We start from the raw sequence: 22981 nt of genomic DNA on the forward strand, positions 1-22981 counted from the left end.
TTAACGTAAGACCAGAACTTCCTAGGGTTTTCTGTCAAATCGGTACATAGAATTTTACTTTCGAATTCACTGAACACTTCACGCATAGCCCTCCTTACGCTAACTTTGACATCCTAAGGCCGACTGGAGGCTATACCCCTCCCTCACGACCTTTATACAGCTGCGAAGACCACGTAAAGTATCTTCCAAATGTTATCCTTATCGCCGAAGAATGTTCCCCACCGTGCACTTCAAGTTTACTGTAGTGTGTCTTGGTCCCTGGTGGACTGAGGCATGCAGCGATATGATTCGCTTGGGGAGATATGCTCTCCACATTTTGAACCATCGTCTTGATACATCTGCTAGAGGGCTGGTATCCTCTGTAGTCCATACATGTGGGGCTTTAGAAGCTGTCTGCCCCATTTACTAGATGAAGTTTTGAAAGACAAAGTTGTCTCAAGGTTTATACGGTTTGACTTGTCACACACATTTATCCACGACAACGGGTTGCCTGAATGCTCGTCCTGGGTATCATTGTCTTTGCTATCCCAAGCAACCATATTATGGAATCACCCAACAGGCGTCTCAGCTCCCTTTTCGCCAAGGATTTTACACTCTGTTACAGTTCCACACAAACGTGTCTCCATGTGTGGCGTCTTCAGCGTCGTTCCTATCTTCTTTTCTCGTGAAGCATGGACAGTGGCTTTCACTTTTCCACTGCCAAAACCTTTTGTATGAATATTTGGCTGCGTAATGAGTTTCTTACACCATCTTTACATCTTGCACCTTTCGTTCTTCCATTCATTGAAACTAGAAAATTCCTGTAGCTGATATCTGATAGGAAACTTACTTGGTCCTCCCATGTATTCTTACCTGGCTGTACATGGTACCCAGTTCCTCAGTGTCCTACATCTCCTAAGTGGTACTTCCAGGGGAGCGGATCAGACCACCCTCCTCCATTTTTTTAAAATTCCATGTCCATTCATAAGTAGACTGTGGGTGTTTAGTTCATTCCTCTGCACTTCTGTTCATCATTTGCTGTCTTAACATACTCCACCATCATGGAATATGTTTCACCACTGGTGGCTTTTACACGAGCCCGGTTGAGAGTCTATGCAGAATATGCTGAAGAACTAGTCATACTGGCATGTTGTCCTCAGTGGATAGGCATGCCGTTTCTCTTTGACGCATGACCACTCATCTTATTCCCTCTTATTCCATGACTCCCTTATCTTCTAGTATGGGTCATGCCATTCATCTCAGTTACCTCGTGGAGTTCACTTTTGGCTTCTGCTTTGCAGCTTAATTTCACAGTACCTGCCACATTCCTGATGGTTGTGAACCTTTCGCCACCTTGGCTTCATGTAGCAGCCCATATTCATTGTGGACGTCATTTTCTTCATTTTTGTAAGCAAGACTCACTATAGGAAAAAACGCATAAATAATATGGACTAATCTGTTGTCGAGGTACAAAATTCATTACAATATTACACTCTACACGAATTGTACTGACTGGCAGTCGGTTCACCAGTTGCTAACTCAAAAATTTTATCAGTATTATGCACCATCACTTGTCCCTCTGAGAAACCTAGTTGCCATCCTATTAAATATTTGTGACTGAAGTCCGCAATGTGTTTTGTTTCTATCTTTGATTTAAACATATTAACGTTTGCCTTCACCTCATACCTCAAATCCCTTAACAAAACGTTTCAAGTATACATATGAATTGTCAGTGTTGCAAGTGCCAAGAGGCATTGACACAACTTCCCAATTCTCTAGATGCAATTTATTATTAATTCAGTGACGTTAGCTATGCTTTCGTATGTTTCCAGCCAGTCAATGCTGTACATCGCTACCCCCTGCACATATATTGGAGGAAAGTAGTTTGCTTTCAATTTAAGCCAATTAGGATTAGAGTGAACATAATTTCATCGCAGATTCAAATGACGTGGAGACTTGCATACTGCTTGTTTTTATGCAATTTTCAGGAAAAATATCATGCAGAAATATCCTCAGAGGTATGAACTGAAGTCATGGTAGCGTCGAACATTGTACATCAGCTGGTTCCTATTGGTCAAGTGACAACACAGTTCTTCAGGTGGCCTTAAATCACCAAGAGCTCCATACCCCAAACAACATCTAAATTGACAGTTCCATATTTCTTGGGTTTCCACATTGTCTTAGGCAATGTATCCTTTATAAACACGCTGTAAAATCTCGTGATTTTAAGTTTGTTGACGAGTTTAACCAGATCTGTGTTATTAATCCTTTCTTCCAGTATCATTGCTGTGGGCCTTTATGTACAACCAAAGCCATGTAAATATAGGCCTTTACCTATAGCAATGGCCTCCATGGTCATATTATGCCTTTCAGCTGCTTGTAATTATTTTTCGCTTTTTCGGGCGTTCTGTACTGCTTGAATTATATCAGCTCTCCTAGCTAATGAAATCAGTAGCTGACAGCCCAGCAAATGCAGGTATCAGAAACAGAATTATTCCACAAGCTGTCTTTGATTTTTGTAGGAATGTGGGCGTTTTACCACATCATTTCCTTCCTTCTTTCTGCCGAAAGGCACCGTTTGCAGCTTTCACCAATTTTTTAAATATCCCGTAGGCTTTTCCTCTTCTTTAGTATACAGTGAACTGAATTCAGTAATGCTTGAAGGTTAGTCCAGTACCCCATTTAAGTTCGAGCAAACATTGCCGTATCAACCACATATTCAGAAATAGCTTGTGCTGCATGAATATCTGTTCCTTGACATACCTGTGTAGCCTTATCAATGAATATTTGCTCTGCAATACGGTGATCTTTGTCTGTAGTGTAGACAATGATGTGCACTTTGTATACATTGTCCAATGCATTAAAGCCCTTATCACCATAAGCTAGGTGCTATTTTAGTTTTGTTCCAGCTCCACAGAAATTGTATCCAGAGATATACACTTCTGATGGCAGATTCTCGAGAATACCACGTCCGACTTTGTTGATACGTTTCATAGCACTCATGTCACACTACTGCATGGTTTCAGCTTTGCTTTTCGAATTACATAGCAAATTGTGCGTGTTCACTCAGCTGTTGAGCTTTGATGAGAAACTAAGCCATTTCATCAATGCCCTGTTCCTTTGACATCATATGACCTGCTCAATGAGAAACATGATGGGTTCAAAGCTTTCCTGTAATTCCTTTGTGACTTCAATAGGTTTGCTCTTAATTCTGTGGTGAATAATGCGATTATACTCGTCGATGATTTTTGGCTGTATGTTCAGCCATTTGCACATACATTGAAGATTAAATTGCTTCCACATTCCATTTTTGATGGTCCAGTTCAACCATTTGGCAATACTAGTTTCCAAATATGAGAATGTTGAGTAGTGGTTTATCCCACTTAACTCGAATTCTGCTTTGAAATATCTATCGTAAAATTCACTTCCATCATCTGTCTTCAAGGTTGATGGACAGTCGATTTAGTCCTGTCTGCAACAACTGTTCAGAAACCTCTCAAACCTCCTTCCCTGTCTTTACACTCAAAGGTAAGGCCCAAGCGAAATTGGAATATGTCTGTGACTGCGAGACGTACTTGACGCCATTATTTGATTGTAAGTAGTTTTGCATATCCAAGAGATCAGTCTGCCATGCATAATCCATTCCTCGTATTATCAGATATATTCTGCATGCAGGTCTGTAAAGCTCATGAACAACTCTCTCCACACTTACTCGACGATGCATAATTTTCGTAGCCCAGGTAAGATCGGTAATATTTTGTTCATGTGATCTGCAATCTCTTCACCAGCTAAAGCTGTAAACAGTCGTAATCGATCTATGATTCCATTTAGTTACCATAATTTATATATTCTAGATGTAGACTGTTTAGTGTTTCAGGCTGAACTTCGACTATTTTACCTGCACTAGGTGGAGCTACTGATGCTGGTTCAGTTAAAATCCTGTATTTGTCGCTCTATGAGACTTCCATTCATCCTTTTGGGGTTTTACATGCGTTGGTCATATGTGATATTGGACCACGTGTTTTTCTAGTTTCAGGGTATATTTTTAACAGTCGACATTTTCAAAATTATTAACTGTAACAGCCTAGGCAATCTTTCAGATTCCTTGTTCCCAATTCTTATAGCCTTCTTGCTTAAACATATTGAGTGCTTACCTAACAAATACGGTTTTGCCCTGATGACCTCATATGTTCTTTCTTAACTCGGCACTCCTCCTCCTCCTCCTCCTGTTTCTGGTTTCATCCATAGTCCATGACAGCTCTTTCAGCCTGTCAGTTACTGGCTGAAATGTTACTGAGGGACACTGGTCTCGTTGCAGTTGACCTAACTTTCACGAAAGTAACTTCTGTCAAATTGTCTTCCACACCCCAGTTTTTAACATTACACTCCTTTGACAACATGCTGCTGCATACTCATCCATTTTTGAAACAGTTTACAACTTACGTATATTCTGAGACAGTCGGTGGTGATGGGCGTGAAGTGCCTTAGCTATCACATTCTTGTTCCACATATGCGTTGGTTTTACATTGACTCCTTCAATTTTCTCGTTGACGCACAGGTCATATTGTTGAATTTGTGCAATCAACACCTCACCATTCATAGCACCTTCCTTGACAAGACATTCAGTTCCATTACTTTAGTGTTGATTACCTCCATTTTTTGTCGAACGCACGTGCTTTGCATCCTCTGAATGAATGTGCAACACGTGTAAATTTGTACATAGTGTACAATATACTGACAGGTGCGTTTTGGTGCATTGCCTTTTTGAAGAATCATTTTGAAGTTTTGACTCTCATTCAGTTTAGTAGTTTGATCTGTAACCAGCAAGCTATACTGAGAGTTACTCCAGCAATCCTCGCATATAACGAATTCATTGAGTGGCATGTCAGTTCCTACATGTACTTGGAAAATATGCTTTAAATTCAGATTGTCCTGTTCGATTGTTATAAGGTTGGTGTATCCCAGACCAACAGCTTTGGTATGCTTAAGTATGTCTCACTCAAATAAATTATATTCACTTCCATGTGCCGAGCTAAGCAGAAATGTCGGCGGATATCCTGATTTTCCACAGAGATGTTGCCAAAAATGAATATGCTGTTTGGTTTTACGTTTTCAGGTGGTGGAATATCACTGCTTTTGTTGGCAGTTTAGTATGTTAGTACCTTAACTCCATGCAAAATCTCCTGCAGTAGCTGATATTTTTATTGAAACAGAATTTTTGAAAAATATATACATGCATTAAGTGGACTCCCACAGGATATGTCAACAGTGTAAAAAGTAATTATTTTCCGCAGCATGAAACCCCAATAACCAAAGCACCTCTAATATCAGGAAGTAATGGTCCATTCGTCTCGTTCTTCAGGTTTCTACCTTCATCACTGCAGGACCAGTCATTTAAAAACCGTTGTGGTGAGACTGTTTCGTCCACTTGGTTATAGTGGTAACTGTTTATGTACTTTGAAATGGAGGGTTTTTATAAACTCTTGCTTACAGCTGGGTATATAAACAAACTTAAATTAGATCGTAATTCAGTGCCCACATCTGGTAATGATGATTCATACATTTCCACTTCCATCAATGCACGGAATGCATCATGGAGTCGAGCTATGGTAGTTTCCATTGAATGGAGAGTTTGGCAAGCTATCGACAGTAAATTACTTGTAGTATATGTGACTGCCATCTTTGCCAACACTCTAGCTCATCCTGTACCGCATTTCATTAAAATGTTAAAAATCAGCTCCTGTAGATCTGTGCTCCCTCTGTTGTTAAATATTTTAACTGTACCAACTCTATCCCCTACAGAGATGGTATGATCACCTGGTAACATCAGGGGAGAACAAACTTTTCTGTGGAACAAGGCTGACATCTGCTTTGAGACATTGCATTGTCAGTGTCATTGATGCAAAGCGAATATTACTTTTTCATCACTAAATCGATGGTTTTCAATAAATTCCACATACTAGAACTCCCTATTCGATATTACACTGACAGTAACATGCTTACACCCACTGGTATTCAAACAGTAGATTTGATTGAACAGCATTATGTTGACACCAGATGCCTGCTGCTGCAACGACTTCACCTTTGCTTCAAGGAAAGCATATAGTGTTTGTTAGAAGCTTAATTGCTCATTTTCTCTGTTCGTCAGCATTAATACTTAAATTGGCTCACAATGGGGACTTTTGATGCATGACTTGACGTCCTTATCCTTTCGATGTTTGTCACAAGTGAGCGAATTATTTATCAATTGCTGTAAGTATATTTTCGCGACATCTACTACTATTATAGTTTTAATGGTATTATTATTGTTATTTTGCTTCAAATCCCGTATTTTGTGCACATGTGTGTATTTATCAGGCACTTTTATAAGCTTTATAAACTGTGTGGTCCATAGAACCACTGGCTGAATTGCATCACTCCTTTGTTTTGTGTTACTTGCAGCACTTAGATCGCCCAATCCAGTGGAAGCTCTCATAGTAGCAGCAGTAGTACATCAGAGTACTGAGAGCTGACATGTTTTCATAAGAAGCGACTTATTTTAAATGTTGTCTGTGTTCCTTACCTTCAACTCCTATACTTCGTATATGTCTGTTTATTTATGCCAACTCTGGTATGGATAGATATAGTAATTGCTGTGTTCAGATGTGAATGAAGTTGGTGATTCTTCGCTCACAGCTCCAGGTAGTGTTGTCCACCAATTGGTCCACTGCTGCGGTCACCTTGGGTACTGCCTATACTGAGATTGACCTCTCACTTGGTCCGCAGCTCGTGGTCGTGCGGTAGCGTTCTCGCTTCCCGCGCCCGGATTCCCGGGTTCGATTCCCGGCGGGGTCAGGGATTTTCTCTGCCTCGTGATGACTGGGTGTTGTGTGCTGTCCTTAGGTTAGTTAGGTTTAAGTAGTTCTAAGTTCTAGGGGACTGATGACCATAGATGTTAAGTCCCATAGTGCTCAGAGCCATTTGAACCTCTCATTTGTGGTCGAGTGGGAAGTCATTCCAGTGTGTGGGTGGCAGTGAAAGAATTTACATGTTGCTGATCGGAGAGCCTGCTCAGTTCGTCTGATGAACAATTTGATTTCTGTCTATGGCTGATGAAATCCATGAGCCAGATGAAGTCGCTTGCCATGTTCCAGAGAAAGCCTCTCAGTGTGCAAGGCAGGACAGAGGGTAGTATTACTGGTGATTGGAAGCTCCGGTGTTAGGTGTGTAATGGCACCATTTAGAGAAACGACTGTATAGGAGGGGAAGGAATCCAATGTGCATACTGGGAGGAGTCTTTACAGATAAGAAATGGGTGCTTCTGGATGCCATGAAAGACGTGGAATAGCCAGCAGTAGGTGGTGGCTCACGTTGGTGCTAACACTATGTGCCACATTGGATTGGAAGAGGTTCTCTCAGGTTTCAGGTGACTGGCTAGTAAAGACTGCCAGTCTTGTGTGCGAGATGAAGGCATAGCTCACCATCTGAAGCATCATGGGCAGAACTGAAGGTGGTTCTTCTATACAGAGTGGAGTGAAGTCTGAATCAGAGTCCCAGACAGTTCTGCAGCTGTGTAGGTTGCAGATTCCCCAACTAGCGTCAGAAGGTGGTGGATTTACAGATTCAGCTAAATGGTTCAGGAGTCCACTACACAAAGGAAGCAGTTCCATGAGTATGTGGATGTGTAGAGGGGACTGGGCTTTTTTTAAATTAGAGGGTATTTGGTAAGTGCAGAAATTGCTTCAGTTTCAAAGGCTGCAAGTAGAACACCGAAAGAGGGTAGATACAACACAGTAAGTATCGTAGCTGTAAATTGTCGTAGTTGCATTAGAAAAGAACGAGGGCTCAAAGTGCTAACAGAAAGCACTGAATCTCAAATCGTTATAGGTATTTAAATAAGTTCAGCCGAAATTTTTGAAGAGACCTAAGCATGTTCACAAAGAATAGATGAAATACATTTGGTGGTGTAGTGTTCATTGCTGTTCGGAGTAGTTTACCTTGTAGTGAAATTTAAGTAGATAGCTCCTGTGTGGTAGTAAGGGTAGCGATCAATTAAAAGTTCTGATCTCAGATGTCATGGTCTATCTGTAAAACTACCTCTTCCTGACGTTTCGTTGCCTACTGCAGCCAACATCTTCGGAGGTGAGTAAACGATGGCTGCCAGGCCATGGATTTCCCATTTATATAGTGTGCATAGAGGGCACCAACATATGTCACGTGGAGCAGACTATAAGTCTATCTCTGACTAACATCATTATTCTTGAATGAATGTAGTCGATCGTCACATCATTGGAACAAAGTCGACCACAATATCCTGTCTAACTTTAAGACGTCCTCTTTTGTGATGAAATCATTGTGGTGTTCCAGAATTTCTATAGCTTTCCTATACATACGTGCATAATAATCGATGTTCTGGCTAACACGCTTGTCTCACTAAATTTTATTTCATGACCACCTTCCTTAAAAACATGTTTCGGTACAGCTGATTGTCGGTATATCCCAGTCTACAGTTCCTTTTGTGTTCAGTTGGCCAAAACGTTCCCAATACAGTCCGTAATATTGTGAATAAATGGAAGAAAAACTTTTCCAGCTGACAGTTGTTGCTGCATGTTGTCACATACTTTTCTTCTAGGAAGAAGTGCTCGCTCGATGTCGTTGTCGGCGTATCCATTTTTCTTAACAGCCATTCGTAAATGATTTAGATCAACTTGAAAATAAACTTACTAGCTCTGTCCACCAATGTTTTAATGACACCTCTCTTCTTCCTGGGATGATGGTTCGAATGCTTATGGAGGTATTAGTCGATGTGTGTTTCTTTTGTATACACCTTATGCCCTAGAATCCCATTGCCTGTTTAATTGCTGATACGTCCAAAAAATTTAGTTGCCATTTCTCTGTTTCTCCATAGTAAATTGTATCTTTGGATTAATACTATTCAGATACACCAAGAAACCGTACAGTTCCTCTCTACTGTGATTCCATATCACAAAAGTCCCATCCACGTACCGACACCACTTTCAAGGACTTTTTCTGCCTGACTGCAGTGCTTACTGTTCAAAAAATTCCATGAAAAGATTAGCAACAGCTGGACTCAGAGGGCTGCCCATGGCCACGCCGTCTGTTTGTTCGTGAAACTCATTATCATACTGGAAGGTGCTTCAGTCTGGAACCGCGCGACCGCTACAGTCGCAGGTTCGAATCCTGCCTTGGGCATGGATGTGTATGATGTCCTTAGGTTAGTTAGGTTTATGTAGTTCTAAGTTCTAGCGGACTGATGACCTGAGATGTTAAGTCCCATAGTGCTCAGCGCCAAATAAATCATGGACAGGCAATGTTGGGACCTCCATAGCCTGGCAGCCAGTCATTGACTCACTGCTACCCGCAGTTGGTAACGAAACGTCAGGAAGTACTAGTTTTACAGATTGACCATGGCCTCTCAGGCCATAAGTTTTAACTAATGGGGATGCTGACTGTGAAAGCCTATACAGTGTGATAAGTACAGGTGGAGCTTACACCTACGAACTGGAATAAATTAATAAGTTCCCTTCACCAATGCTCTGACTTCGATGAAACATGCTGAACAGTTCAAAGAAAACTTGTCATTTGAAATAGGTATGCCACTCGTAGAATTAGAGTTGGTGGGGACTTTCGTCTACCCTCGATATATTGGCGAAAATACAATGTCAGTGGTAGGCATAAAACGTCCTCGAAAACCCAACTGAATGGTGTGTCTGAAAATTATTTTGCAGAGTGAGTTCAGAATCGCACTGAAAGTATAAATGGTTGAGAAAACATCTTTGACATCTTAATAACCATGGCCAAACAGGGAGCGTAACAGGTACAGGGATTAGTGACCACAATGTTGTTGAGCCATGAAAAGTTCACAAGAGTGAATACTGTAACATCAAAACTCTCCAAAATAAACGCATAATACATGCCCTTGAAAAAGCAGATAAAAATTCACTTGACGCATCCCAAAGAGAGAGTTTCCACCCCTTCACATAAGTCTTTCTAAGCATAGTCCAGATGTGGTTTAAAGTAAAATAAGTAATAACTGAGAGATACATATCAAATAAATTAATAAGTGGTACTGACACACAACAGGTCAGACCAGTGTTTCAGAAGCAATGAAATACACATGCCAAATTTAAAAGAATGCAAAGTCCACAGGATTGGCGAAGTTTTACACAAGCTCGAAATTTAGTGCAAACTTCAATGAGAGAGGCTTTTAATAGTTTCCAGAACGACACTGTGCCGAAATCTGGCAGAAAACCCAAAGAAATTCTGGTTGTATGTAAAGTATACAATTGACAAGGTGCATTAATACCTTCACTGCACGATAACAATGGTAAAGTTATTGACGACAGTGCTACTAAAGCGAGTTACTGAAGACGGATTTTATCAATTCCTTCACAGGAAAAGCAAAGTATTCCAGAATTCTAATTAAGAATAACTGCCTATATGAGTAACTTAGAAGTGGGTATCCTAAATGTGTTGGAGTAGCTTAACACTTAAGAAAGGCAATGCCTCTGGGGCAGACTGTACACCACCCACGTTAAGAAAGGCAATGCCTCTGGGGCAGACTGTACACCACCCACGTTAAGAAAGGCAATGCCCCTGGGGCAGACTATACACCACCCAGGTTCCTTTCAGAATTGCTGATACAATAGCTCCATACTTAGCAGTCATATGCAACTCTTCAATTGCAGAAAGATCAGTACCCAAAGACAGGAAAGTAGCACAAATTAGACCGGAACCCAAGAAAGGAAATGGGAGTAATCCGATGAAATGCCCACCCATACCACTAGCATCACTTTGCAGTAGGATTTTGGAAAATATAATCTGTTTGAACATTGTGAATGACCTTCAAGATATCATTTATGGACAAATAACCAACACATATTCGGAGAACATAATTCTTGTGAAACACAACAAGCTCTTTATTCTCGCAAAATAATGACTGATTTGGGCAGATGATATTACATTGATTCCATATTTTTTGTTTTACAGAAAGCTTTTGACTGTTCCTCACAAGTGATTTCCGATTGCGTTGTGTGCCCCTGGAGTATCATCCTAGTTGTTTGCACTTATTCGTGATTTTGTACCAAGAAGGTAACAGTTCGTAATATCTGACAGAAAGTCATCGAAGTAATATCTGACGTTTCCCAAGTAAGTGTTATAGGCCCTTTCTTGTACCTGATCTATGTACACGATTTAAGAGACAATCTGAGAAGCTCTCTTTGATTGTTTTCAGATTATGCTGTCATTTACCTTATTGTAAAGTCATCAGATGATCAAAACGAATTGTGAAGTGATAAAGATGTCTTTAAGATGTGAAAAATGACATTTGACTGTAAATAATGGAAAGTATGAAGTAAACGACATGAGTATTGAAATAAATGTGCTAAATTTCGTTACCACGATAAATCATACAAACCTAAAGCTGTGAACTCAACGAAATACATAGGGATTACACTTATGAGTAAATTAAATCATAACATTCATATAGATAATGCTCTGGAGGAAGCAAACCAAAGATTGGTTTTTTGGCAGACAACTTGGAAAATGTAACAAGTCTATTAAAGAAACTGCTTACACTGTGCTTGTCTGTCCCCTTGTGGAGTATTGCAGTGTGGTGTGGTACATCAAAGGAATTTAAAGGATAGCAGCTGTTTTTGTATTATCACGAAATCAGGGAGAGAGTGCTATGGATACGATACATGAACTGGGATGGCGGTAATTAGAACAAAGGCGTTTTTCGCTAGAGCCAGAGATTTTCGTGAAATTTCAAACACGAATTTTGTCGTCAGAGTTTGATAATATTTTGTTGGCGCCCATGTATGTAGGGAGAAATTATCATCATAGTAAATTACGAGAAATCAGAGCTCACATGGAAAAGTGTAACCCTGCTCGCAATGAGAGTGGAATGGTAGAGAAGTAAATAAAAAATTATGGTTCGATGCCCATCTGCCAGGCCCTTAATCGTGAATTGCAGAGTTACCATGTAGATATAGATCAGGCATCATCGTCATCTTACATATATGCTTGTGGGCTTCGGACATTTAGGTGATCTGGCTGATAATTGTCTCAGAGCCACTTGCTCTACACATATTTACTGACACTGTTCTCATTACATTTTCTGGGATACCTTAGCAACAACAGCAAATTGTGTCAATATCTTCATCATCAGCACTCACTTTACAGTTTACCATGGACAAAAAGTTAATTAACTGAATATAGAAAATCGAATGCTTAGCAGTGAGATTTCTTTTTTGTTTTTAATATGTACAGTCGACATCTTAATCAGTCATTGTCAAGATGCAAATGCTGAGAGAGTGCTATGCATAGATGTTTCAAAAAGAAAGTAGAACCTCCTACTGATACAATAGTAACAAAACATAATGAGAGTTTGTAACACCTCCGATTTATTTCGACCCGACCTGATCTGATCGAATAGCAGCCCAATAATTATTATTAATGTGACCGTGTACCTAATGGGGCTGGCAATCGGAATTGACTGCTACGGAAGTTGTTACTTTCCAGTTCGTCCTTCTCAAATGCTGTAATAATGAAATGTCTGGTAACAAGAAAAACACCAACACAGTTTCACTAATCACGAACCTATATTCGTCTCAAAAGCACAAAAGGAGGAGACAGCCACTGCCTTCGTCATACATATCTAAATACGGCTAATCTCAGCACAGGCCTCTTCATTTCTCATTATCGTCACACGTTAATCCATCACTGCAATCCAACATTGCAATCCAAAGAGATGCCGGCGCGGTAGACGCGAAACCAAAATATCAGCACTAGAATATCACTAATCACTTGTGTAATAATACTTCTTCACTTTCCCGGTATTATTCTAGCACAAAGGGGTTAAACCGCGGCGATGACAACTCCCTTTGTCGTTAAAGCCTTGCATTACAACAACTGGCCTCCACACACCTCTGCCCGCAACATGGGACTGACTCAACTCCACACTCGCTCTCGCAACACGACACAATCGATTGTTCGCCCTATCGACCGGTGCTGAGTGCAAACTTATAGTAAGGGCCTACGGACCCCTTACATCCCTGCCCTCGAAAACTTCTTTGGAGCCTCGGGCGTAAAAGAATTGGCAAGGAAAATTAGATATCATTACATCTGAACAAAACACACAGTGTAAATAATTAATGAAATTACAATTCACCAAATAATCCCTCGACTCCGGTAGTGGGCTGCCTCCACAATAATATTCTACAAAAGGTTATTACATCTCACAAACATGGCATTGTCCAAATCACAATTTTTTTATCAAGCAGCAATAATCCTCTATAGCCCATATTGAATGCCACACACAACATACAATCAAAAATTATTACGTAAACAAATGACATATGAATTATTATATTACAAATTAGTTGTTACAGGTTTTACACCCATTCTCAGGTAATCGTCGATATGAAATATGAAGTTCTAGTTATAATACATCAGAAAATACAATGCAAATAAACATTCCCCTTTTTCAAATGTCCGTTTAACAACTAAATGTTCTAAACATGTCTTAGTAGGTCTATTCTGGTCCTTTTAGCTCTCACTCTTGACCAGACCTCATCTGGTGTGTCATTCAGTTTTCCGGTCTCTCCGCCTCTTCTATATGCACTGTATCATTCATTCGCCTATCCCTTCCTCTCTCATGATTTCTTGGTTCTGCACTCCTTCTCCAATCATTTCTCCATTGTCGTTCACCACTATGGTTCATACACCTGTGGCCTCCACCTCTTCCTCTATAATCAGACGAATTATTAAAATGATTCCTTTGGTCATTACTTCCCTCTCGGTTTTGATCATTAGCTTGATTGTGTTCCTGTGATCGAACAGATTCCAACTGTTCCAGTATCTCCATCAAGGCCTCCCTATCTTTAATTGGAATCCTGGGTACAGTTTCTTGCATTTTCCGGTTCAATCTTCTTTTTATCGCAGATATATCATCACTCAGGTGTTGTTCCAAGGTCTCGTTCAATTCCCACAAACGTTCGGCAAACTCTCTCAACGCACCTCTCCATGTATTAAGTGACTTGCGGTGTAGTAGGTCCTCAATTGCTGCACACTGATGACTTTTGGACCAGTATTTCTTCAAGAATTCCCCTTCAAACTGATCAAAACTAGTAGTCCCTTTCTTCTTCCTGACTCCCCAAGTGAAGGCCTCACTTTCCATTGCAACCCTCTGATTATCCTCTTCTCGTTGCACGGCTATAGCATTTCTCAGATTGACAGCCAGTTGGTTTTGCCTATCTCCTATCCCCTTAACCGCATGATTGCATTGTTTCTGCCTCTGCATCACCTCGGTGATTCGGTGACTGCAATTTGTTTCCACTCCGGTGGTCCTTTCTCCCAATTCGGCTTTAGTTTCTTCAATATCGTCTTCTATCTTTTTTGTTAACTTTCCTTCCATCTTCTCCACGTCTCCCTGGACTTGGTCTATGCTCTTCTGTAGCTTACTCTCTCTCTCTCGTTGATGTCCATCTTCAGCTGTTCTTGTAACTCCTGCATTTCCTTCTTCAGATTATATTCCATCTTCATTCGCGATGTTTTGAGCTCTTGTGTTAGAGTTTCCTTAATTGACTTTTCTAAGTTTTCTTTGGTTTCTTGTAAATCTTCCTTAAATGATTTTAGGAATATTTCAAAACTTTTTCTAGTTTCTTGGAAATCTTCCTTTAATGATTCTCTGAATTATTCTACCATTTCTCTTGTTGCCTTGGCCTCCTTTAACAACTCTGCTAACATCGACCGTATATCTGCATCCTCTGAAACTGGCTTACCTCTTGTCGTTTGTCCCGGTGTCTTGGGATAACTAGTTGAATGTGCTAATGGGCTTTCTAATGACAATCCACAATCACTGATTCCTGAATCATCTCTTGTCTTCCTGTCCTGTCCCTTTCCTTTCAACTGCTGCCTCACAAACCTGTTTATCTTCGTTAGACATGTTTGGTTTATTTTTAATGCACAGGCAAGTAATATAAAATAACCTCTAGTAACCCAAAACACTCCTAATTACCACGAAACTAATCAAACAGTAACTGTGGTATCTTCAGTTAATCCCAAAATTGGTACAATACGTATGAATACTGAACATAACGACTCTCAAAACCTAATAATTTCAAATATCAATTTTCACATACACAATTTATGTAAAACGTTTTAAATAAGATAAATCACACCATTCATTAAATCTATAACTGTAAAATCCCCAAAAACAATGAGCATATCTGTATAATCACCATTTAGACAGCACAGTATGCATCAATAAGTATGCTATATTTCAGAGTATGTTTCGCAAACTTTTCGGAAATTACTGTAATTGGGCACTTCTCCTAAGGTGAAAGACAGTTTAAAACTGTTTATTTATCGTGAAGACAGTACACTGCAATTTAATGTTATGCTAACCAGTCGTCTTCACTCACCAACTGACGTTTCCATGAGTCGCGATGTTTTGACGTTTGAAGAGGGCATGGCGCTGTACTGCCGCCGGAGCCGCGTGAAGTCGCGCTGAAGATCTGTGGCGAGTCGTCGTAGTTCTCAGTCGGCTGCTCCGTGGCGCTGCAGGCGGGCCTAGTTTGTAGTTCGGCCGCTAGATGCCGGGTCGGCGCTCGGTGTTTCGAAGTTGCGCTGAAGACCCGTGGCGAGTCGTTGTAGTTCTCAGGCGGCCACTCCGTGGCGCTGCAGGCAGGCGTAGTTTGTAGTTCAGCCGCTAGATGCTGGGTTGGGGCTCGAGGTCTCGCTGATCGCTGTCAGTGTAGTGCGTCTGCACCTGACCTACTCCTTGCACAGGTAGTTGGGATGACGTGTGAAATCACCTCGCGGATCGAAGCTCTTTGGCGCAGCTGCTACACGGGTCTGCGTGACGTCACTCAACAATTGCTTCGCCACATATATTGTCGCCTGCATAACAGTTTATGGGTCCACATGAAATTACTCGATTTTCATCATTCAAAAAGCAATTTCAGTCATTATATTACTATTAAACACTTCTTTAAAGCTTTTGTGACGAATTCTTGACTCGTTTTGCTGTTGTAATGTTCACACGTCTTTCTTTAGTGTTCACTTTTCACAGTTTTTCGCGCGGATTTACCCGTTTGCACATTATAACACAGTTTATCGACACTATTACTCTTATCTAATATGGCGAAAAAACAGTTTATTCACAATCGTAAGATGCTATTACTTCGTATTGTTCAAAATGCACTGTTTCTTGGCGCGATTTTAAAGTTTATACTCTGTCTCGATCCGAAATTGAAAAAATATTTTCTCGCGTTAAGCAAGATAAAATTGCCTATTGTTCTTTACAAATCGTCTGAAAACTGAACAACGTCCTGTCACGGTCGCCAAGGTGTAACACCTCCGATTTATTTCGACCCGACCTGATCTGATCGAATAGCAGCCCAATAATTATTATTAATGTGACCGTGTACCTAATGGGGCTGGCAATCGGAATTGACTGCTACGGAAGTTGTTACTTTCCAGTTCGTCCTTCTCAAATGCTGTAATAATGAAATGTCTGGTAACAAGAAAAACACCAACACAGTTTCACTAATCACGAACCTATATTCGTCTCAAAAGCACAAAAGGAGGAGACAGCCACTGCCTTCGTCATACATATCTAAATACGGCTAATCTCAGCACAGGCCTCTTCATTTCTCATTATCGTCACACGTTAATCCATCACTGCAATCCAACATTGCAATCCAAAGAGATGCCGGCGCGGTAGACGCGAAACCAAAATATTAGCACTAGAATATCACTAATCACTTGTGTAATAATACTTCTTTACTTTCCCGGTATTATTCTAGCACAAAGGGGTTAAACCGCGGCGATGGCAACTCCCTTTGTCGTTAAAGCCTTGCATTACAACAACTGGCCTCCACACACCTCTGCCCGCAACATGGGACTGACTCAACTCCACACTCGCTCTCGCAACATGACACAATCGATTGTTCGCCCTATCGACCTATGCCGATTGCAAACTTATAGTAAGGGCCTACGGACCCCTTACAAGTTACTGGTAGACCAGTTTTTAAACGTTTCTTGTATGGACAGGCATTTTATACAATTCGAACATATGCAACACTTCATACATGTTAATTGCAGTAACGTCATACGACATAATGGGCTCAGAGGTGTATGGTGCACGGGGCAAAGTGTGCTGCATGATAGTTGATGGAGCACTTGCCATGGGAGTGGAGGTGTTCATGGCTGGATGCTTATGCTCATAACAGTGAATATGCATTTGAACTGTACTGAAATCTTGGTCCTGTGCATGCAGAGCCGAGGGCACTTCGAACAGGAGCTGCTATATCTACAAGTAGCAGAAGCACAGGGAGGAGGCACAAGGGTCCTCTCATCCCTCTCCTTCTCCCCTCCCCTCCCATATCCCCTTTCCATCCTGTGCACCTCAGGCACTAGTTCCTTTCCTGTTTTCTCTCTAACTCTCCCACCCTCCCTTCCTCTCTCTGTCTCCCATGTATCTCCCCAGCCCGTATCTCCAGGTAGGTTGAGATTCCTAAACTGCCAGAAAATTCTATACAGGCTTATAAATCCATAACCATTCAATGTATTGGTAAGGTTTATAGCTCCTATCGAAACGATACCATCTTTTAACATGGAAAAATGTACTTCCACCCAATAAAAAGTTTTTCACCTTAGGAAGCGCGTTTCTAGCTGGGAAATCTGGAAATTTTTTCTTGTTTGTATATACACCCAGTTAAGAAGGTATCTCTTTCGTATGAAATGAAGTGCCTATTGAGAAGAAATGCCGTGCACAGGTGGTACAGCTGTTTTATCAGAACAGCAGCACTGCATTGCAGGAATATCATTGAAATAAATGGCTGTGAAGAGGCCCCATGTCAATAAATGTGCTGAAGAATACAATCAAGGAATTTGAAGAAATAAGTGAATTGGGTGGTGCAGCAGATTGCCATAGCGGTTGTTGAAGTTGCTTTTAGCTACAGCTAATCATGCAGCAGATGCCTCAAATTCTGCAGTAAACGCTAGCGTTCTCACATGATCTCTCTCTCTCTCCCCCTCCCTCCCTCCCTCCCTCCCTCCCTCTTTCCCTACCTCCCTCCTTCCCTCCTTAGTAGGTGGAACCAGATGTAATAGTTTTACGGTGATGTAAGAAACGACCCACCAGGGTAGCCGAGAGCACTAACACACTGCTTCCTGGATTCTAGTAGGCGTGCTGACCCCGGATCGAATCCACATGGCAGATTAACGACGAAGGGCCAGTGTGCCAGCCATCCTGGATGTGGTTTTTAGGTGGTTTTCTTCACCCTGCTAGGTGAATAGCAGGCTGGTCCCCACATTCCACTTCAGTTACACAGCTTGCAGACATTCGCATTTTCCCATGGATTACACTGGATGGAAACAGTTGGGGAACACTAATTCACTAATTATGTCCCGGAACGGGGGGAGGGACTTTGGGAATGGCGACCCCATCGTAATACTAGCCTGTATAATATGTAATGGCACTTTGCAACCAGCCTCGGCCAAAAGACTGAGTAAAGGTTGCGAAGTCCCATTGATCTGCCAACCCAACTAGTTGTTGGATAGAGGAGTACTGGCGTAGATAAATCGAATGTAAGAAACTGTTTTTGTTCATAATGACAGCCCTTTGGTTGGAAAACTGAGAGAACAAAGGAAGGAATAAAATAGAGGTAACAGCTATCATCCCAAAATTTTTAACAAATGTGGTGTAAACCATCAGCAGTGTTACTGTCCAGGCTGTAGTATGTGTGTTGATAAAATACATGTGCACTTCCATCATCACTGCAACCATCAAAAAGAAACACAAAGTATATCTATTTTAAAAAGCTGATAAGAATGCTCTTAACGCCCTCTTAAGAGACAGTCTTCACTCCTTCCGATCTGATCATGTAAGTGTAGAAAAGTTGTGGTATGTTTTCAAAGAGATAGCATCGACAGCAATTGAGAGATAAATACCACATAAAGTAATAAGTGATGGGACTCATCCGCCATGGTACACTAGGTGGGTCAGATCGTTGTTGCAGAAGCAACGAAAAAAGCATGCCAAATTTAAAAGAGCGCAAAATCCTCAAGATTGGCAAAGTTTTACAGAAGTTCGAAATATGGCGCGTACTTCAATGCGAGATGCTTTCGATAATTTCCACAACGAAATTCTGTCTCGAAATCTGGCAGAAAACCAAAAGAGATTCTGGTCATACATAAGGCACACCAGTGGCAACACGCAATACCTTCACTGTGCGATAACAACGGTGAAGTCACTGAAGATAGTGCCACTAAAGCAGATTTATTAAACACGGTTTTCCGAAACTCCTTCACCAAAGAAGACGAAGTAAATATTCCTGAATTCCAATCAAGAACAACTGCCAAGATGAGAAACATAGAAGTAGATATCCTCGGAGTAACAAAGCAGCTTAAATCACTTAATAATGGCAAAGCCTCTGGTCCGGACTGTATACCAGTCAGGTTCCTCTCAGAGTATGCGATAAAATAGCTCCATATTTAGCAATAATATACGACAACTCGCTCACCGAAAGATCCTTACCTAAACACTGGAAAATTGCTCAAGTCACACAAATACCCAAAAAGGGAAGTAGGAGTAATTCGCTAAATTTAAGGCCTATATCACTAACGTCGATTTGCAGTAGGGTTTTGGAACATATACTGCATTCAAACATTATGAAGTACCTCGAACAAAACGATTTATTGACACAGTCAGCATGTTTTCAGAAAAATATCGTTCTTGTGAGACACAACTGACTCTTTATACTCTGAAGTAATAAGTGTTATCGACAAGGAATGTCAAATTGATTCCATATTTTTAGATTTACAGAAGGCTTTCGACACTGTTCCTCACAGGCGTCTTCCAACCAAACTGTGTGCCTACGGAGTATCGCCTCAGTTGTGCGACTGGATTCGTGATTTCATGTCATAAAGGTCACAGTTCGTACTAATTGACGGAAAGTTATCGAGTAAAACAAGTATTATCCGGCGTTCCCCGCTATTGTTCCTCGAGCCGGCCACGGTGGTCTCGCGGTTCTAGGCGCGCAGTCCGGAACCGTGCGACCACTACGGTCGCAGGTTCGAATCCTGCCTCGGGCATGGATGTGTGTGATGTCCTTAGGTTAGTTAGGTTTAAGTAGTTCTAAGTTCTAGGGGACTTATGACCACAGCAGTTGAGTCTCATAGTGCTCAGAGCCATTTGAACCACATTGTTCCTGATCTATATTAACAACATAAGAGACAATCTGGGTAGCTGTCTTAAATTGTTTGCAGATGATTGTCATTTACCGTCTTGTAAAGTCATCACATGATAAAAACGACTTACAAAATGATTTAGATAAGATATCTGTATGGTGCAAAAAGTGGCAACTGACCCTGAATAAGGGAAAATATGAAGTTATTCACATGAGTCCTATAAGAAGTGTGCTAAATTACGATTACACGATAGTCACATAAAACTGAAGGCTGTAAATTCAACTAAATACTTACGGATTACAAATAACCTGAATTCGAACGATCACATAGATAATATTGTGGGTAGAGAAAAAGGGAGAGAAGGAAACATAGTAGGTGAATATGGATAGGGGGTAAGAAATGAAAGAGGAAGCCGTCTGGTAGAATTTTGCACAGAACATAACTTAATCATAGCTAACACTTAGTTAAAGAATCATAAAAGAAGGTTGTTCACATGGAAGAATCCTGGAGATACTAGAAGGGATCAGATAGAATATATAATGGTAAGACAGAGACTTATGAACCACGTTTTAAATTGTAAGACATTTCCAGGGGCAGATGTGGACTCTGACCACAATCTATTGGTTATGAACTGTATATTAAAACTGAAGAAACTGCAATGGGAATTTAAGGAGATGGGACCTGGATAAACAGACTAAATCGGAGGTCGTACAGAGTTTCAGGGAGAGGATAAGGGAACAATTGTCACGAATGGGGGAAAGAAATACAGTAGAAGAAGAATAGGTAGCTTTGAGGAATGAAATAGTGAAGGCAGCTGAGGATCAAGTAGGTAAAAAGACGAGGGCTAGTAGAAATCCTTGGGTAACAGAAGAAATATTGAGTGTAATTGATGAAAGGAGAAAATATTAAAATGCAGTAAATGAAGCAGGCAAAAAGGAATACAAACGTCTCAAAAATGAGATTGACAGGAAGTGCAAAATAGCTAATCAGGGACAAATGTAAGGCTGTAAAGGGTCATCTCATGAGGGGTAAGGTAGATACTGCCTACAGGAAAATTAGAGAGACCTTCGGAGAAAAGAGAGCCACTTGCATGAATATAAAGAGCTCAGATGGAAACCCAGTCGTAAGCAAAGAAGGGAAAGCAGAAAGGTGGAAGGAGTATACAGGGTGTTACAAAAAGGTACGGCCAAACTTTCAGGAAACATTCCTCACACGCAAAGAAAGAAAATATGTTATGTGGACATATGTCCGGAAACGCTTACTTGCCATGTTAGAGCTCATTTTATTACTTCTCTTCAAATCACATTAATCATGGAATGGAAACACACAGCAACAGAACGTACCAGCGTGACTTCAAACACTTTGTTACAGGAAATGTTCAAAATGTCCTCAGTTAGCGAGGATACATGCATCCACCCTCCGTCGCATGGAATCCCTGATGCGCTGATGCATCCCTGGAGAATGGCGTATTGTAACACAGCCGTCCACAATACGAGCATGAAGAGTCTCTACATTTGGTACCAGGGTTGCATAGACAAGAGCTTTCAAATGCCCCCATAAATGAAAACCATGAGGGTTGAGGTCAGGAGAGCGTGGAAGCCATGGAATTGGTCTGCCTCTACCAATCCATCGCTCACCAAATCTGTTGTTGAGAAGTGTACAAACACTTCAACTGAAAAGTGCAAGAGCTCAATCGTACATGAACCACATGTTGTGTCATACTTGTAAAGGCACATGTTCTAGCAGCACAGGTAGAGTATCCTGTATGAAATCATGATAACGTGCTCCATTGAGCGTAGATGGAAGAACATGGGGCCCAATAAAGACATCACCAACAATGCCTGCCCAAATGTTCACAGAAAATTTGTGTTGATGAAGTGATTTCACAATTGCGTGCGGATTCTCGTCAGCCCACACATGTTGATTGTGAAAATTTACAATTTGATCACGTTGAAATGAAGCCTCATCCGTAAAGAGAACATTTGCACTGAAATGAGGATTCACACATTGTTGGAGGAACCATTCGCAGAAGTGTACCCGTGGAGGCCAATCAGCTGCTCATGGTGCCTGCACACGCTGTATGTGGTACCGAAACAACTGGTTCTACCATAGCGCTCTCCATTCAGTGACGTGGTCAACATTACCTTGTACAGCAGCAACATCTCTGACGCTGACATTAGAGTTATCGTCAACCGCACAAAGAATTGCCTCATCCATTCTCCTCGTCATTCTAGGTCTTCCCCAGTCGCGAGTCATAGGCTGGAATGTTCCGTGCTCCCTAAGACGCCGATCCATTGCTTCGAACGTCTTCCTGTCGGGACACCTTCGTTCTGGAAATCTGTATCGATACAAACGTACCACGCCACGGCTATTGCCCAATGCTAATCTATACATCAAGTGGGCATCTGCAAACTCCACATTTGTGAACATTGCACTGACTGCAAAACCACATTCGTGATGAACACTAACCTGTTGATGCTACGTACTGATGTGCTCGATGCTAGTATTGTAGAGCAATGAGTCGCATGTCAACACAAGCACCAAATTCAACATTACCTTCCTTCAATTGGGCCGACTGGTGGTGAATCAAGGAAGTACAGTACATACTGACCAAACTAAAATGAGCTCTAACATGGAAATTAAGCGTTTTCGGACACATGTCCACATAACACCTTTCCTTTATTTGTGTGAGAGAAATGTTTCCTGAAAGTTTGGCCGTACCTTTTTGTAACACCTTGTATAGAGGGTCTATACAAGGGCGATGTGCTTGAGGACAATATTATCGAAATGGAAGAGGATTTAG

The 22981-nt window shown here is 41.1% G+C and overlaps 1 protein-coding gene across 1 annotated transcript in view; it reads left to right on the forward strand.

Moving 5' to 3' along the window:
- Positions 1-22981, forward strand: part of LOC126427162 (zinc finger protein 234-like) — a 125398-nt gene that overhangs the window by 94497 nt on the left and 7920 nt on the right. The window lies entirely within an intron of this gene.

This window comes from Schistocerca serialis, chromosome 11, assembly GCF_023864345.2.
Source record: "Schistocerca serialis cubense isolate TAMUIC-IGC-003099 chromosome 11, iqSchSeri2.2, whole genome shotgun sequence".
Taxonomy (NCBI): Eukaryota; Metazoa; Arthropoda; class Insecta; order Orthoptera; family Acrididae; genus Schistocerca; species Schistocerca serialis.